Below are 15,092 nucleotides of genomic sequence, written 5' to 3' on the forward strand. Positions count from 1 at the left end.
CAGAGGATCGTGTGTAGTGTGGGGTTAAACATAGTCGATCGTGTGAAGTGTGGAGATCAACACATTCGATCGTGTGTAGTGTGTGGTATAAACACATTGGATCGTCCATACTGTGGGGTAAAACACAGTACATCATGTGTACTGTGGGGTTAAACACAGTGCAATGTATGTAGTGTGGGTATAAACACTGTGGAATGAGTGTAGTGTGGGGATAAACACAGTGGGATGTGTGTAGTGTGGGGTTTACACAGTAGATCGTGTGTAGTATGGGGTTTCTCACAGCGGATCGTGTGTAGTTCGAGGTTTCTCACAGTGGATCGTGTGTATGAGGTTTCTCAGTGGATTGTGCATAGTGTGAGGTTTCTCACAGTGGATGGTGTGTAGCGTGAGGTTTCTCACAGTGGATTGTGTGTAGTTTGGGTTTTTACACAGTGGATTGTGTGTAGTGTGGGGTTTCTCTCAGTGGATTGTGTGTCATTCGAGGTTACACACAGTGGATCATGTGTAGTGTGGGTTTTCTCACAGTGGATTCTGTGTAGTGTGGGGTTTCTCACAATGGATTCTGTGTAGTGAGGGGTTTCTCACAGTGGATTGTGTGTAGTGTGGGGTTTCTCACAGTGGATTGTGTGTAGTGTTCGGTTTCTCACAGTGTATCGTGTGTAGTGTGGGGTTTCTCACAGTGGATTGTGTGTAGTGTGGGGTTTCTCACAGTGGATCATGTGTAGTGTGGGGTTTCCACATTTGAACGTGTGTAGTGTGGGGTTTCCACAGTGGATCGTGTGTAGTGTGGCTTTCTCACAGAGGAACGTGTGAAGTGTGGGGATAAACATAGTCGATCGTCTGAAGTGTGGGGATAAACACAGTCGATCGTCTGTAGAGTGGGGTTTCTCACAGTGGAACGTGTGTAGTCTGGTGCTTCTCACAGTGGATTGTGTGTAGTGTGGGGTTTCTCACAGTGGATCATGTTTAGTATGGGGTTTCTCATAGTGGATCATGTGTAATATGGTGTTTCTCACAGAGGATCGTGTGTAGTGTGGAGTTTCTCACAGTGGATCATGTGTAGTCTGGGGTTTCACACAGTGGATCGTGTGTAGTATGGGGTTTCTCACACTGGATCGTGTGTAGTGTGGGATTTCTCACACTGGATCGTGTGTAGTGTGGGGTTAAACACAGTGGATCGTATGTAGTGTGGGGTTTCTCACAGTGGAACATGTGTAGTGTGGGGTTAAACACAGTGGAGCGTGTGTAGTATGGGGAATCTCCCTGTGGATTGTGTGTAGTCTGGTGTTTCTCACAGTGGATCGTGTGTAGTGTGGGGTTTCCAGCACTGGATTGTGTGTAGTATGGGCAATCTTCCTGTGGATTGAGTGTAGTGTGGGGTTTCTCACACAGGATTGTGTGTAGTGTGCAGTTTCTCACAGTGGGATGTGTTTAGTATGGGTTTCTCACAGTGGATTGTGTGTAGTGTGGGGTTTGTCACAATGGATCGTGTTTAGTATGGATTTCTCACAGTGGATCATGTGTAGTATGCGGTTTCTCACAGTGGAATGTGTTTAGTATGGGTTTCTCACAGTGGATCGTGTGTAGTGTGCGGTTTCTCACAGTGGAATGTGTTTAGTATGGGTTTCTCACTGTGGATCGTGTGTAGTGTGAGCTTTGTCACAGTGGATGGTGTGTAGTTTGAGGTTTCTCACAGTGGATCGTGTGTTGTGTGAGGTTTGTCTCAGTGGATCATGTGCAGTGTGGGTTTTCTCACAGTGGAACATGTGTAGTGTGGGGTTTCCACATTTGAACGTGTGTATACCATATAACCATATAACAATCACAGCACAGAAACAGGCCATTCCGGCCCTCCTAGTCCGTGCCTAACTCTTAATCTCACCTAGTCCCACCTACCCGCACTCAGCCCATAACCCTCCACTCCTTTCCTGTCCATATACCTATCCAATTTTACCTTAAATGACACAACTGAACTGGCCTCTACTACTTCTACAGGAAGCTCATTCCACACAGCTATCACTCTCTGAGTAAAGAAATACCCCCTCGTGTTTCCCTTAAACTTTTGCCCCCTAACTCTCAAATCATGTCCTCTTGTTTGAATCTCCCCTACTCTCAATGGAAACAGCCTATTCACGTCAACTCTATCTATCCCTCTCAACATTTTAAATACCTCGATCAAATCCCCCCTCAACCTTCTACGCTCCAATGAATGGAGACCTAACTTGTTCAATCTTTCTCTGTAACTTAAGTGCTGAATCCCAGGTAACATCCTAGTAAATCGTCTCTGCACTCTCTCTAGTGTAGTGGAGTGTAGTGTGTGTAGTGTGGAGTTTCCACAGTTGAACATGTGTAATGTGGGGTTTCTCACAGTGGATGGTGTGTAGCGTGAGGTTTCTCACAGTGGATTGTGTGTAGTGTGGGTTTTCACACAGTGGATTGTGTGTAGTGTGGGGTTTCTCTCAGTGGATTGTGTGTCATTCGAGGTTTCTCACAGTGGATAGTGTGTAGTGTGGGTTTTCTCACAGTGGATTGTGTGTAGTGTTCGGTTTCTCACAGTGGATTGTGTGTAGTGTGGGGTTTCTCACAGTGGATTGTGTGCAGTGTGGGGTTTCCACATTTGAACCTGTGTAGTGTGGGGTTTACACAGTGGATCGTGTGTAGTGTGGCGTTTCTCACAGAGGAACGTGTGAAGTGTGGGGATAAACACAGTCGATCGTCTGTAGAGTGGGTTTTCTCACAGTGGAACGTGTGTAGTCTGGTGTTTCTCACAGTGGATCGTGTGTAGTGTGGGTTTTCACACAGTGGATTGTGTGTAGTGTGGGGTTTCTCTCAGTGGATTGTGTGTAGTTCGAGGTTTCTCACAGTGGATTGTGTGTAGTGTTCGGTTTCTCAGTGGATTGTATGTAGTGTGAGGTTTCTCACAGTGGATTGTGTGTCATTCGAGGTTTCTCACAGTGGATAGTGTGTAGTGTGGGTTTTCTCACAGTGGATTGTGTGTAGTGTTCGGTTTCTCACAGTGGATTGTGTGTAGTGTGGGGTTTCTCACAGTGGATTGTGTGTCATTCGAGGTTTCTCACAGTGGATAGTGTGTAGTGTGGGTTTTCTCACAGAGGATTGTGTGTAGTGTTCGGTTTCTCACAGTGGATTGTGTGTCATTCGAGGTTTCTCACAGTGGATAGTGTGTAGTGTGGGTTTTCTCACAGTGGATTGTGTGTAGTGTTCGGTTTCACACAGTGGATTGTGTGTAGTGTGGGGTTTCTCTCAGTGGATTGTGTGTCATTCGAGGTTTCTCACAGTGGATAGTGTGTAGTGTGGGTTTTCTCACAGTGGATTGTGTGTAGTGTTCGGTTTCTCACAGTGGATTGTGTGTAGTGTGGGGTTTCTCACAGTGGATTGTGTGCAGTGTGGGGTTTCCACATTTGAACCTGTGTAGTGTGGGGTTTACACAGTGGATCGTGTGTAGTGTGGCGTTTCTCACAGAGGAACGTGTGAAGTGTGGGGATAAACACAGTCGATCGTCTGTAGAGTGGGTTTTCTCACAGTGGAACGTGTGTAGTCTGGTGTTTCTCACAGTGGATCGTGTGTAGTGTGGGTTTTCACACAGTGGATTGTGTGTAGTGTGGGGTTTCTCTCAGTGGATTGTGTGTAGTTCGAGGTTTCTCACAGTGGATTGTGTGTAGTGTTCGGTTTCTCAGTGGATTGTATGTAGTGTGGGGTTTCTCACAGTGGATTGTGTGTAGTGTGGGGTTTCCACATTTGAACGTGTGTAGTGTGGGGTTTCCACAGTGGATCGTGTGTAGTGTGGCGTTTCTCACAGAGGAACGTGTGAAGTGTGGGGATAAACATAGTCGATCGTCTGAAGTGTGGGGATAAACACAGTCGATCGTCTGTAGAGTGGGGTTTCTCACAGTGGAACGTGTGTAGTCTGGTGCTTCTCACAGTGGATTGTGTGTAGTGTGGGGTTTCTCACAGTGGATCATGTTTAGTATGGGGTTTCTCATAGTGGATCGTGTGTAATATGGTGTTTCTCACAGTGGATCGTGTGTAGTGTGGAGTTTCTCACAGTGGATCATGTGTAGTCTGGGGTTTCTCACAGCGGATCGTGTGTAGTGTGAGGTTTGTCTCAGTGGATCGTGTGTAGTGTGGGATTTCTCACAGTGGAACGTGTGTAGTCTGGTGTTTCTCACAGTGGATGGTGTGTAGTTTGAGGTTTCTCACAGTTGATCCTGTGTAGTGTGGGGTTTCTCACACTGGATGGTGTGTACTGTGAGGTTTGTCTCAGTGGATCGTGTGTAGTCTGGGGGTTCTCACAGTGGATCGTGTGTAGTGTGAGGTTTGTCTCAGTGGATCGTGTGTAGTGTGGGGTTTCTCACAGTAGATCATGTGTAGTATGGGGTTTCTCACAGAGGATCGTGTGTAGTTCGAGGTTTCTCACAGTGGATCGTGTGTATGAGGTTTCTCAGTGGATTGTGCATAGTGTGAGGCTTCTCACAGTGGATGGTGTGTAGCGTGAGGTTTCTCACAGTGGATTGTGTGTAGTGTGGGTTTTCACACAGTGGATTGTGCGTAGTGTGGGGTTTCTCTCAGTGGATTGTGTGTCATTCGAGGTTTCTCACAGTGGATCGTGTGTAGTGTGGGGTTTCTCACACTGGATCGTGTGTAGTGTGAGGTTTGTCTCAGTGGAACATGTGTAGTGTGGGGTTTCTCACAGAGGAACGTGTGTAATGTGGGGTGTCTCACAGTGGACCGTGTGTAGTGTGGGGTTTCTTACAGTGGATCGTGTGTAGTGTGGGGTTTCCACATTTGAACGTGTGTTATATGGGGTTTCTCACAGAGGATCGTGTGTAGTGTGGGGTTAAACATAGTCGATCGTGTGAAGTGTGGAGATCAACACATTCGATCGTGTGTAGTGTGTGGTATAAACACATTGGATCGTCCATACTGTGGGGTAAAACACAGTACATCATGTGTACTGTGGGGTTAAACACAGTGCAATGTATGTAGTGTGGGTATAAACACTGTGGAATGAGTGTAGTGTGGGGATAAACACAGTGGGATGTGTGTAGTGTGGGGTTTCTCACAGTAGATCATGTGTAGTATGGGGTTTCTCACAGCGGATCGTGTGTAGTTCGAGGTTTCTCACAGTGGATCGTGTGTATGAGGTTTCTCAGTGGATTGTGCATAGTGTGAGGTTTCTCACAGTGGATGGTGTGTAGCGTGAGGTTTCTCACAGTGGATTGTGTGTAGTTTGGGTTTTTACACAGTGGATTGTGTGTAGTGTGGGGTTTCTCTCAGTGGATTGTGTGTCATTCGAGGTTACACACAGTGGATCATGTGTAGTGTGGGTTTTCTCACAGTGGATTCTGTGTAGTGTGGGGTTTCTCACAATGGATTCTGTGTAGTGAGGGGTTTCTCACAGTGGATTGTGTGTAGTGTGGGGTTTCTCACAGTGGATTGTGTGTAGTGTTCGGTTTCTCACAGTGTATCGTGTGTAGTGTGGGGTTTCTCACAGTGGATTGTGTGTAGTGTGGGGTTTCTCACAGTGGATCATGTGTAGTGTGGGGTTTCCACATTTGAACGTGTGTAGTGTGGGGTTTCCACAGTGGATCGTGTGTAGTGTGGCTTTCTCACAGAGGAACGTGTGAAGTGTGGGGATAAACATAGTCGATCGTCTGAAGTGTGGGGATAAACACAGTCGATCGTCTGTAGAGTGGGGTTTCTCACAGTGGAACGTGTGTAGTCTGGTGCTTCTCACAGTGGATTGTGTGTAGTGTGGGGTTTCTCACAGTGGATCATGTTTAGTATGGGGTTTCTCATAGTGGATCGTGTGTAATATGGTGTTTCTCACAGAGGATCGTGTGTAGTGTGGAGTTTCTCACAGTGGATCATGTGTAGTCTGGGGTTTCACACAGTGGATCGTGTGTAGTATGGGGTTTCTCACACTGGATCGTGTGTAGTGTGGGATTTCTCACACTGGATCGTGTGTAGTGTGGGGTTAAACACAGTGGATCGTATGTAGTGTGGGGTTTCTCACAGTGGAACATGTGTAGTGTGGGGTTAAACACAGTGGAGCGTGTGTAGTATGGGGAATCTCCCTGTGGATTGTGTGTAGTCTGGTGTTTCTCACAGTGGATCGTGTGTAGTGTGGGGTTTCCAGCACTGGATTGTGTGTAGTATGGGCAATCTTCCTGTGGATTGAGTGTAGTGTGGGGTTTCTCACACAGGATTGTGTGTAGTGTGCAGTTTCTCACAGTGGGATGTGTTTAGTATGGGTTTCTCACAGTGGATCGTGTGTAGTGTGGGGTTTGTCACAATGGATCGTGTTTAGTATGGATTTCTCACAGTGGATCATGTGTAGTATGCGGTTTCTCACAGTGGAATGTGTTTAGTATGGGTTTCTCACAGTGGATCGTGTGTAGTGTGCGGTTTCTCACAGTGGAATGTGTTTAGTATGGGTTTCTCACTGTGGATCGTGTGTAGTGTGAGCTTTGTCACAGTGGATGGTGTGTAGTTTGAGGTTTCTCACAGTGGATCGTGTGTTGTGTGAGGTTTGTCTCAGTGGATCATGTGCAGTGTGGGTTTTCTCACAGTGGAACATGTGTAGTGTGGGGTTTCCACATTTGAACGTGTGTATACCATATAACCATATAACAATCACAGCACAGAAACAGGCCATTCCGGCCCTCCTAGTCCGTGCCTAACTCTTAATCTCACCTAGTCCCACCTACCCGCACTCAGCCCATAACCCTCCACTCCTTTCCTGTCCATATACCTATCCAATTTTACCTTAAATGACACAACTGAACTGGCCTCTACTACTTCTACAGGAAGCTCATTCCACACAGCTATCACTCTCTGAGTAAAGAAATACCCCCTCGTGTTTCCCTTAAACTTTTGCCCCCTAACTCTCAAATCATGTCCTCTTGTTTGAATCTCCCCTACTCTCAATGGAAACAGCCTATTCACGTCAACTCTATCTATCCCTCTCAACATTTTAAATACCTCGATCAAATCCCCCCTCAACCTTCTACGCTCCAATGAATGGAGACCTAACTTGTTCAATCTTTCTCTGTAACTTAAGTGCTGAATCCCAGGTAACATCCTAGTAAATCGTCTCTGCACTCTCTCTAGTGTAGTGGAGTGTAGTGTGTGTAGTGTGGAGTTTCCACAGTTGAACATGTGTAATGTGGGGTTTCTCACAGTGGATGGTGTGTAGCGTGAGGTTTCTCACAGTGGATTGTGTGTAGTGTGGGTTTTCACACAGTGGATTGTGTGTAGTGTGGGGTTTCTCTCAGTGGATTGTGTGTCATTCAAGGTTTCTCACAGTGGATAGTGTGTAGTGTGGGTTTTCTCACAGTGGATTGTGTGTAGTGTTCGGTTTCTCACAGTGGATTGTGTGTAGTGTGGGGTTTCTCACAGTGGATTGTGTGCAGTGTGGGGTTTCCACATTTGAACCTGTGTAGTGTGGGGTTTACACAGTGGATCGTGTGTAGTGTGGCGTTTCTCACAGAGGAACGTGTGAAGTGTGGGGATAAACACAGTCGATCGTCTGTAGAGTGGGTTTTCTCACAGTGGAACGTGTGTAGTCTGGTGTTTCTCACAGTGGATCGTGTGTAGTGTGGGTTTTCACACAGTGGATTGTGTGTAGTGTGGGGTTTCTCTCAGTGGATTGTGTGTAGTTCGAGGTTTCTCACAGTGGATTGTGTGTAGTGTTCGGTTTCTCAGTGGATTGTATGTAGTGTGAGGTTTCTCACAGTGGATTGTGTGTCATTCGAGGTTTCTCACAGTGGATAGTGTGTAGTGTGGGTTTTCTCACAGTGGATTGTGTGTAGTGTTCGGTTTCTCACAGTGGATTGTGTGTAGTGTGGGGTTTCTCACAGTGGATTGTGTGTCATTCGAGGTTTCTCACAGTGGATAGTGTGTAGTGTGGGTTTTCTCACAGTGGATTGTGTGTAGTGTTCGGTTTCTCACAGTGGATTGTGTGTCATTCGAGGTTTCTCACAGTGGATAGTGTGTAGTGTGGGTTTTCTCACAGTGGATTGTGTGTAGTGTTCGGTTTCACACAGTGGATTGTGTGTAGTGTGGGGTTTCTCTCAGTGGATTGTGTGTCATTCGAGGTTTCTCACAGTGGATAGTGTGTAGTGTGGGTTTTCTCACAGTGGATTGTGTGTAGTGTTCGGTTTCTCACAGTGGATTGTGTGTAGTGTGGGGTTTCTCACAGTGGATTGTGTGCAGTGTGGGGTTTCCACATTTGAACCTGTGTAGTGTGGGGTTTACACAGTGGATCGTGTGTAGTGTGGCGTTTCTCACAGAGGAACGTGTGAAGTGTGGGGATAAACACAGTCGATCGTCTGTAGAGTGGGTTTTCTCACAGTGGAACGTGTGTAGTCTGGTGTTTCTCACAGTGGATCGTGTGTAGTGTGGGTTTTCACACAGTGGATTGTGTGTAGTGTGGGGTTTCTCTCAGTGGATTGTGTGTAGTTCGAGGTTTCTCACAGTGGATTGTGTGTAGTGTTCGGTTTCTCAGTGGATTGTATGTAGTGTGGGGTTTCTCACAGTGGATTGTGTGTAGTGTGGGGTTTCCACATTTGAACGTGTGTAGTGTGGGGTTTCCACAGTGGATCGTGTGTAGTGTGGCGTTTCTCACAGAGGAACGTGTGAAGTGTGGGGATAAACATAGTCGATCGTCTGAAGTGTGGGGATAAACACAGTCGATCGTCTGTAGAGTGGGGTTTCTCACAGTGGAACGTGTGTAGTCTGGTGCTTCTCACAGTGGATTGTGTGTAGTGTGGGGTTTCTCACAGTGGATCATGTTTAGTATGGGGTTTCTCATAGTGGATCGTGTGTAATATGGTGTTTCTCACAGTGGATCGTGTGTAGTGTGGAGTTTCTCACAGTGGATCATGTGTAGTCTGGGGTTTCACACAGTGGATCGTGTGTAGTATGGGGTTTCTCACACTGGATCGTGTGTAGTGTGGGATTTCTCACACTGGATCGTGTGTAGTGTGGGGTTAAACACAGTGGATCGTATGTAGTGTGGGGTTTCTCACAGTGGAACATGTGTAGTGTGGGGTTAAACACAGTGGAGCGTGTGTAGTATGGGGAATCTCCCTGTGGATTGTGTGTAGTCTGGTGTTTCTCACAGTGGATCGTGTGTAGTGTGGGGTTTCCAACACTGGATTGTGTGTAGTATGGGCAATCTTCCTGTGGATTGAGTGTAGTGTGGGGTTTCTCACACAGGATTGTGTGTAGTGTGCAGTTTCTCACAGTGGGATGTGTTTAGTATGGGTTTCTCACAGTGGATCGTGTGTAGTGTGGGGTTTGTCACAATGGATCGTGTTTAGTATGGATTTCTCACAGTGGATCATGTGTAGTATGCGGTTTCTCACAGTGGAATGTGTTTAGTATGGGTTTCTCACAGTGGATCGTGTGTAGTGTGCGGTTTCTCACAGTGGAATGTGTTTAGTATGGGTTTCTCACTGTGGATCGTGTTTAGTGTGAGGTTTCTCACAGTGGATGGTGTGTAGTTTGAGGTTTCTCACAGTGGATCGTGTGATGTGTGAGGTTTGTCTCAGTGGATCGTGTGCAGTTTGGGTTTTCTCACAGTGGAACATGTGTAGTGTGGGGTTTCCACATTTGAACGTGTGTATACCATATAACCATATAACAATCACAGCACAGAAACAGGCCATTCCGGCCCTCCTAGTCCGTGCCTAACTCTTAATCTCACCTAGTCCCACCTACCCGCACTCAGCCCATAACCCTCCACTCCTTTCCTGTCCATATACCTATCCAATTTTACCTTAAATGACACAACTGAACTGGCCTCTACTACTTCTACAGGAAGCTCATTCCACACAGCTATCACTCTCTGAGAAAAGAAATACCCCCTCGTGTTTCCCTTAAACTTTTGCCCCCTAACTCTCAAATCATGTCCTCTCGTTTGAATCTCCCCTACTCTCAATGGAAACAGCCTATTCACGTCAACTCTATCTATCCCTCTCAACATTTTAAATACCTCGATCAAATCCCCCCTCAACCTTCTACGCTCCAATGAATAGAGACCTAACTTTTTCAACCTTTCTCTGTAACTTAAGTGCTGAAACCCAGGTAACATCCTAGTAAATCGTCTCTGCACTCTCTCTAGTGTAGTGGAGTGTAGTGTGGGTAGTGTGGAGTTTCCACAGTTGAACATGTGTAGTGTGGGGATTCTCACAGTGGATTGTCTGTAGTGTGGGGTTTCTTACAGTGGATCATGTGTAGTGTGGGGTTTACACATTTGAACGTGTGTAGTGTGGGGTTTCCACAGTGGAATGTGTTTAGTATGGGTTTCTCACAGTGGATCGTGTGTAGTGTGCGGTTTCTCACAGTGGAATGTGTTTAGTATGGGTTTCTCACAGTGGATCGTGTGTAGTGTGGGGATAAACATAGTCGATCGTGTGAAGTGTGGTGATCAACACATTCGATCGTGTGTAGTGTGTGGTATAAACACAGTGGATCGTGCATACTGTGGGGTAAAACACAGTACAACATGTGTACTGTGTGGTTAAACACAGTGCAATGTATGTAGTGTGGGGAAAACACAGTAGAATATGTGTAGTGTGGGGATAAACACAGTGGGATGTGTGTAGTGTGGGTTTTCTCACAGTGGAACATGTGTAGTGTGGGGTTTCCACATTTGAACGTGTGTAGTGTGGTGTTTTCACAGTTGAAAGTTTGTAATGTGGGGTTTCTCACAGTGGATCGTGTGTAGTGTGAGGTTTCTCACAGTGGATGGTGTGTAGCGTGAGGTTTCTCACAGTGGATTGTGTGTAGTGTGGGTTTTCACACAGTGGATTGTGTGTAGTGTGGGGTTTCTCTCAGTGGATTGTGTGTCATTCGAGGTTTCTCACAGTGGATAGTGTGTAGTGTGGGTTTTCTCACAGTGGATTGTGTGTAGTGTTCGGTTTCTCACAGTGGATTGTGTGTAGTGTGGGGTTTCTCACAGTGGATTGTGTGCAGTGTGGGGTTTCCACATTTGAACCTGTGTAATGTGGGGTTTCCACAGTGGATCGTGTGTAGTGTGGCGTTTCTCACAGAGGAACGTGTGAAGTGTGGGGTTAAACATAGTCGATCGTCTGAAGTGTGGGGATAAACACAGTCGATCGTCTGTAGAGTGGGGTTTCTCACAGTGGAACGTGTGTAGTCTGGTGTTTCTCACAGTGGATCGTGTGTAGTGTGGGTTTTCACACAGTGGATTGTGTGTAGTGTGGGGTTTCTCTCAGTGGATTGTGTGTAGTTCGAGGTTTCACACAGTGGATTGTGTGTAGTGTTCGGTTTCTCACAGTGGATTGTATGTAGTGTGGGGTTTCTCACAGTGGATTGTGTGTAGTGTGGGGTTTCCACATTTGAACGTGTGTAGTGTGGGGTTTCCACAGTGGATCGTGTGTAGTGTGGCGTTTCTCACAGAGGAACGTGTGAAGTGTGGGGATAAACATAGTTGATCGTCTGAAGTGTGGGGTTTCTCACAGTGGAATGTGTGTAGTCTGGTGTTTCTCACAGTGGATCGTGTGTAGCTTGAGGTTTCTCACAGTGGATCGTGTGTAGTGTGGGATTTCTCACAGTGGATTGTGTGTAGTGTGGGGTTTCTCACAGTGGATCGTGTGTAGTGTGGGTTTTCTCACAGTGGATTGTGTGTAGTGTCGGGTTTCTCACATTGGATTGTCTGTAGTGTGGGGTTTCCACATTTGAACGTGTGTAGTGTGGTGTTTTCACAGTTGAACGTTTGTAATGTGGGGTTTCCACAGTGGATCGTGTGTAGTGTGGCGTTTCTCACAGAGGAACGTGTGAAGTGTGGTGATCAACACATTCGATCGTGTGTAGTGTGTGGTATAAACACAGTGGATCGTGCATACTGTGGGGTAAAACACAGTACAACATGTGTACTGTGTGGTTAAACACAGTGCAATGTATGTAGTGTGGGGAAAACACTGTGGAATATGTGTAGTGTGGGGATAAACACAGTGGGATGTGTGTAGTGTGGGGTTTCTCACAGTGGATCGTGTGTAGTCTGGTGTTTCTCACAGTGGATGGTGTGTAGTTTGATGTTTCTCACAGTCGATCGTGTGTAGTGTGGGGTTTCTCACACTGGATCGTGTGTAGTGTGGGGTTTCTCACACTGGATCGTGTGTAGTGTGAGGTTTGTCTCAGTGGAACATGTGTAGTGTGGGGTTTCTCACAGAGGAACGTGTGTAATGTGGGGTGTCTCACAGTGGACCGTGTGTAGTGTGGGGTTTCTTACAGTGGATCGTGTGTAGTGTGGGGTTTCCACATTTGAACGTGTGTTATATGGGGTTTCACACAGAGGATCGTGTGTAGTGTGGGGTTAAACATAATCGATCGTGTGAAGTGTGGGGATCAACACATTCGATCGTGTGTAGTGTGTGGTATAAACACATTGGATCGTGCATACTGTGGGGTAAAACACAGTACATCATGTGTATTGTGGGGTTAAACACAGTGCAATGTATGTAGTGTGGGTATAAACACTGTGGAATGAGTTTAGTGTGGGGATAAACACAGTGGGATGTGTGTAGTGTGGGGTTACTCACAGTAGATCATGTGTAGTATGGGGTTTCTCACAGCCGATCGTGTGTAGTTCGAGGTTTCTCACAGTGGATCGTGTGTATGAGGTTTCTCGGTGGATTGTGCATAGTGTGAGGTTTCTCACAGTGGATGGTGTGTAGCGTGAGATTTCTCACTGTGGATTGTGTGTAGTGTGGGTTTTCACACAGTGGATTGTGTGTAGTGTGGGGTTTCTCTCAGTGGATTGTGTGTCATTCGAGGTTACTCACAGTGGATTGTGTGTAGTGTGGGTTTTCTCACAGTGGATTGTGTGTAGTGTGGGGTTTCTCACAGTGGATTGTGTGTAGTGTTCGGTTTCTCACAGTGTATCATGTGTAGTGTGGGGTTTCTCACAGTGGATTGTGTGTAGTGTGGGGTTTCTCACATTGGATCATGTGTAGTGTGGGGTTTCCACAGTGGATCGTGTGTAGTGTGGCGTTTCTCACAGAGGAACTTGTGAAGTGTGGGGATAAACATAGTCGATCGTCTGAAGTGTGGGGATAAACACAGTCGATCGTCTGTAGAGTGGGGTTTCTCACAGTGGAACGTGTGTAGTCTGGTGCTTCTCACAGTGGATTGTGTGTAGTGTGGGGTTTCTCACAGTGGATCATGTTTAGTATGGGGTTTCTCATAGTGGATCGTGTGTAATATGGTGTTTCTCACAGTGGATCGTGTGTAGTGTGGAGTTTCTCACAGTGAATCATGTGTAGTCTGGGGTTACACACAGTGGATCGTGTGTAGTATGGGGTTTCTCACACTGGATCGTGTGTAGTGTGGGATTTCTCACACTGGATCGTGTGTAGTGTGGGGTTAAACACAGTGGATCGTGTGTAGTGTGGGGTTTCCAACACTGGATTGTGTGTAGTATGGGCAATCCTCCTGTGGATTGAGTGTAGTGTGGGGTTTCTCACACAGGATTGTGTGTAGTGTGGGGTTTGTCACAGTGGAATGTGTTTAGTATGGGTTTCTCACAGTGGATCGTGTGTAGTGTGCGGTTTCTCACAGTGGAATGTGTTTAGTATGGGTTTCTCACTGTGGGTCGTGTGTAGTGTGAGGTTTCTCACAGTGGATGGTGTGTAGTTTGAGGTTTCTCACAGTGGATCGTGTGTAGTGTGAGGTTTGTCTCAGTGGATCGTGTGCAGTGTGGGTTTTCTCACAGTGGAACATGTGTAGTGTGGGGTTTCCACATTTGAACGTGTGTATACCATATAACCATATAACAATCACAGCACAGAAACAGGCCATTCCGGCCCTCCTAGTCCGTGCCTAACTCTTAATCTCACCTAGTCCCACCTACCCACACTCAGCCCATAACCCTCCACTCCTTTCCTGTCCATATACCTATCCAATTTTACCTTAAATGACACAACTGAACTGGCCTCTACTACTTCTACAGGAAGCTCATTCCACACAGCTATCACTCTCTGAGTAAAGAAATACCCCCTCGTGTTTCCCTTAAACTTTTGCCCCCTAACTCTCAAATCATGTCCTCTCGTTTGAATCTCCCCTACTCTCAATGGAAACAGCCTATTCACGTCAACTCTATCTATCCCACTCAACATTTTAAATACCTCGATCAAATCCCCCCTCAACCTTCTACGCTCCAATGAATGGAGACCTAACTTGTTCAACCTTTCTCTGTAACTTAAGTGCTGAAACCCAGGTAACATCCTAGTAAATCGTCTCTGCACTCTCTCTAGTGTAGTGGAGTGTAGTGTGTGTAGTGTGGAGTTTCCACAGTTGAACATGTGTAATGTGGGGTTTCTCACAGTGGATCGTGTGTAGTGTGGGGATTCTCACACTGGATTGTCTGTAGTGTGGGGTTTCTTACAGTGGATCATGTGTAGTGTGGGGTTTACACATTTGAACGTGTGTAGTATGGGGATTCCACAGTGGATCGTGTGTAGTGTGGCGTTTCTCACAGAGGAACGTGTGAAGTGTGGTGATCAACACATTCGATCGTGTGTAGTGTGTGGTATAAACACAGTGGATCGTGCATACTGTGGGGTAAAACACAGTACAACATGTGTACTGTGTGGTTAAACACAGTGCAATGTATGTAGTGTGGGGATAAACACAGTGGAATATGTGTAGTGTGGGGATAAACACAGTGGGATGTGTGTAGTGTGGGGTTTCTCACAGTGGATCGTGTGTAGTCTGGTGTTTCTCACAGTGGATGGTGTGTAGTTTGATGTTTCTCACAGTCGATCGTGTGTAGAGTGGGGTTTCTCACACTGGATCGTGTGTAGTGTGAGGTTTGTCTCAGTGGAACATGTGTAGTGTGGGGTTTCTCACAGAGGAACGTGTGTAATGTGGGGTGTCTCACAGTGGACCGTGTGTAGTGTGGGGTTTCTTACAGTGGATCGTGTGTAGTGTGGGGTTTCCACATTTGAACGTGTGTTATATGGGGTTTCACACAGAGGATCGTGTGTAGTGTGGGGTTAAACATAATCGATCGTGTGAAGTGTGGGGATCAACACATTCGATCG

This window comes from Hemitrygon akajei, chromosome 12, assembly GCF_048418815.1.
Source record: "Hemitrygon akajei chromosome 12, sHemAka1.3, whole genome shotgun sequence".
Taxonomy (NCBI): domain Eukaryota; kingdom Metazoa; phylum Chordata; class Chondrichthyes; order Myliobatiformes; family Dasyatidae; genus Hemitrygon; species Hemitrygon akajei.